Source organism: Henckelia pumila, chromosome 3 (genome assembly GCF_033568475.1).
Source record: "Henckelia pumila isolate YLH828 chromosome 3, ASM3356847v2, whole genome shotgun sequence".
Taxonomy (NCBI): Eukaryota; Viridiplantae; Streptophyta; class Magnoliopsida; order Lamiales; family Gesneriaceae; genus Henckelia; species Henckelia pumila.
The window spans coordinates 168,510,297-168,514,907 of record NC_133122.1 but is presented as its reverse complement, the minus strand read 5'-3'; positions in this window follow the sequence as shown (position 1 = coordinate 168,514,907).

The following is a 4,611-nucleotide window of genomic DNA, read 5'->3' as shown; positions in this document are numbered from 1 at the left end:
GTGTGGATTCATATGTAACGAGCATATTGACCATCTCTTCAAGGGTGGCCTCTATCTTGTTCATATTAAAATTTATCACGAATCCATAAAATGAAGAAGGAAGAGATAGAAGCAGCAAGTCCACATTGAGTTCATGCTCCAACACCAAATCAAGGGTCGCTAACTTCTGTATGAGCCAAATCACTCGTACCCCATGATCACGGACCGAAGTCCCTTCACGCATGCGGCACGTCATCAACTCCTTAACAGTAGAGAACCTTTCAGCCCTCGACTGAGCCCCAAAAAGTTCCTTGAGTTGCGTGTGAATGTCAGCAGCATTCACCGTGTCCTCAAATCGCCTCTGGAGTTCATCAGACATCGAGGCTTGCATATAGCATTTGGTCTTGATGTCATGGTCACACCATGCATCAAGTTTGGCCAATTCCTCCGGACTTATGTCAGCTGGTGCTTCCTTCGGAGGTGCTTTCTCTAACACGTAGAGCATTTTCTCCGAAGTTAAGACAATCTTCAACTTCCGGAACCATTCCGTATAGTTGGCGCCAGTCAGCTTGTTTTGTTCGAGGATCGAGAATAAAGGATTTCGCGAATTCATTGTATGAAATACTGAAAAGGAAAAAACAGACATATATCAATGATTGTTTAACAATTTACTAAGACATAAAATAGGCGAATTTAATTTTATGAATCTCACTCCCACTATTTTAACGATTTCACCACCCTCTAGTGAAAACGGGAAACTTTTTCCTTAGTGAGAACATGGAGTCCAATTGACAAACTTATGGTCCCGAATAATATCAGCCAACCATAATTCTCAAAAGGTAGAGCCCAATTGCTTCCAAAGCAACCCCCATGTATTTACCTCATGTCCAATAAAGGGCCCAATAATATGACGCCGTTTAAAGTGACATGTCAAGATGACCCATCAATATTAAGTTGTGATGGACGGTCGCCATGTGGATCCCCCAATAATATGAGCCGATCCCATGGGAGTTCCACCCAACTTACAACATTTGTCGATCCAATGTACAGCTTTCCGACGGACGGGCCCCCCCAATAATATGAGCCGGACCGTATCCGCGGGTAGCATCACATACATTGACCGTTGATGGAAGGTAGGAACATTTAAACAATATTTAAATTTCCTTTATTTATCTTGATATAAATTTTAAATCATATTTAAAATGAGGGATTTTATTTATAAAAATATTTGTCTCATCATATTTAATTTATTGCATGCATTGCCAGATTCACGCAATTTATGTCTAAACATGCATACAATCATAATATCACATATTATATAGGATGATCGATTACATTTCTAATTGACCCGTGGTTGCCAATCACGGGTCTTAGTCCAATCCTAGGTAATATGCAGTATGCAAATGCAATCCTATTACATATGCTTCCAATTTACATTTCTTCAGTCTTCATTGTCTGCTGGGCCCACCATCTTCAAATCTTGATCTCCCACTAAATCTAATGTATTTACAATAAATAACAATGACAAGTAGGGGATACATTTTTAGGGGGTGGGAACGGGCTATAAACCAAGCCCACTTTTATTACATATGACATTCATATCGGGCCATAAACCAGGCCCATTAATAAAACCAACAACAATAAAGACAAAATGTAAATTCCTAACATACACCTACAAAATTGGTCATGGCAATCGATCATCCTTATCCAATAACATTTAATTCAAAATTAATTTATTGGATATCATGCTGTGGCAATTCAAATTTAAACAAGATAAAATCATATTTTATATATAAAATCACATTTCACATATAAAATCATATTTTATCTCCATATCAAATAAAATCATATTTTATCTATAAAATCCAATTTTACAAATAAAATCATATTTTACTTAATATATCATAAGATCATATCTTATCATCAATTGTACCAAAATAATTGATTTCAAAATTCAATTTACGGATAAAATATTAAAATTTTCCAAAAATTCAAATTTATCCAAAATCAATTTTAAAATTTACGGACTCGAACAATTCGATCCGAAATCTCGTGAACCAATCAAAAACAATTTTTGACCGGACCAAAAATAAAATTTTAACATATTAAAATTAATTTTTAATAAAATATTAATTTTTCCCGCGGGCCACCCGGGACACTCCCGGATTGGCCCGCAACCGGGGCGCGGGCCGGGGCAGCCCGGCTGCCCCCTTAGGGCAGCAACGCTTGCTGCCCTGGCGGCGCCTGGCGCCGCCGCTGGGCGGCGCCGAGCGCTGCCCTGCGCAGCGCCGTGCGCCGCCCTGGGCGGCGCCGTGCGCCCCCTTTGGGCGGCGCCGTGCGCCGCCCCTGGGGGCAGCGACCATCGCTGCCCCCTCCGGGCAGCGATCCAATCGCTGCCCGGGTTTCGCCCCCGGAAAAAAAAAAAATTTTTTTTATTAAAAATATTTATTTTGTTTCATAAACCGAGACTCAAAAATTTTGTACAATTGATTAATTCAATCGATTGATCTGAGCAACCTGGCTCTGATACCACTGTTGGAAAACTGGCGAGTTCCCAGACCAATTACGATTGATACCCGGTGCAGCGGAAGTTTAAAAATTTTTTTCATGGAACGTTTCCATGGTATGGGTATCAACCGTTCATCGATTGAATTACGTGTGTGTGTAAAATTTAAATAACAATTAAATAAATTTTACCTCAAATCTCGCAACGAGATTAATGGACACCAACAGAACAATTCTGCTCTTGTTGTCTCTCCCTGGAACCGATGAACGCCTTCAATCAGGTCCACGAACAGAGGTTTAATCCCTCTGATAGATTGCACTAGAAAATCTATCAGAAGTTTTCTGCGAAGAGAATAAACGAATCTGATTCGCTATTCCTTACTGCGATTCAAAATCACAGACCGGAATTTCTCGGGCAGAGGGGGAGGGTTCGGCCGATTTGTTGAGAGAGAGGCTAGGGTTCGATTTTTGCTCTGTCTCAAAAATTATGACCTGTTGTGTTTAATTTCTGTACTGAAATAACTTATTTATAATGCAGGCCACTAACACCTTAGGGCCCATTAGTCATAAGCTGGGGCCCGACAAGCAAAGCCCGCTCGTTCAGAAATTAATATAAAATTCATCGTGACTCCGATTGATGAAACGATTTCACCAATGTGCACAGAAACCATTTCTGCACGTTTTAAAGTCAAAATAAATTTTCCTGAATCCGAATTCAGTGGTTTCCAAAAATGTCCATCCCTATGTCATTTTAGGAAATCCTACTCCCTTACTCTTATTTAAGAAGTCCAACTCCTTAGTTCATTAAATTTAACTCTTTAAATTTAACTATCTCAACGGTGATTAAAACTCCATTACACTGTGTGACCCTCAATGGTTCAGGGATACAGCTAGCCGTGGGCTCACAACTCCTTGTGACTCGGAACAACACTTTCCGACTTGCCCAACGAATCATGGTAAAGCGCCTAGCAACATCGCCCCATGATTCCCTAGGTATCACTGATAGTGCCTACAAGAACCAGTAGATTTTGGTTAACGTACAGTACGGTCCCTTCATCCATATATCCCGATCGAATCAACAACCATTGGTATATCGAGAGTCGCTCAAGATTCGATAACTATGCAATACATCTTGAAGATCAAATTAGTGACATCGCATGTGCTACTAAGAAACCATTTCTTAAATCACATCAAGTACTCTGGCCAGAGATTTGTCACACTAATATCTCCTCAGATCGCATAGGATATCCACACTCGCAAGTATGTGGTGAATCCTTGACAACAATGCATTGACTCCTATATGTGTCGTAACTGTACCCAATCTCGACACCTGATGACCCCCTCAGAGTCGGTAAACGAGTCAAAGCACAGTACTAGCATATAGAGTCTCCATGATGTTTCAAGTCGTAAGGACTAATGGTGTACAACCAAAACCGCGGACTTTATCCACTCGATAAGTGATAACCACTTGGAAAGTCCGGATAGGGTAGTTCGACTATTCATCCTATGAATATCCATTTGCATGCTTCGAACATCTCCATGTTCCCTACCAATGAAACGTGGTACTCCGCATCGCAAATGCTAGTCTCAAACTCGAGCGATCCTTATCCTCATTATCGGACGGCTCAATCGACTAGGAACGGTTTTAGAATATACAGTGACTATAAGATGTATTTCATGATAGACATCTCCATGTTCTACCACATCTTACATACACTATAGTATATTCAAGGTCTTTATCAAAACAACAATAGTATATCACAATATAACAATATGAAGTAATATAAAGTCATTGCCATAAAAGTGTAAATAATATTAAACAAAAGATTGTTTATACAAAGAGTCAACAAAGCCCATAGCCATACAGTTGGCTCACTGGGCACCCACTCTTACAGTACCACTATTGCACTGATAGATGTCACACTGACACCGATGGGAGTACTACCGAGGAGGTTTTAGTCGTTTAGATTACCAATTTTGAAGAGTACCGAGAATGCTGTCTGATGTAGAAGTTGAATAGAAGAGATCGATCAGTTGGGTGATTCTCTGAACTACACAGATGACCAGAGAATTCGGTTGGTGTGGTACTGACTTAGAGAATTGATACAAGTTGGTAGAAATTGGAGA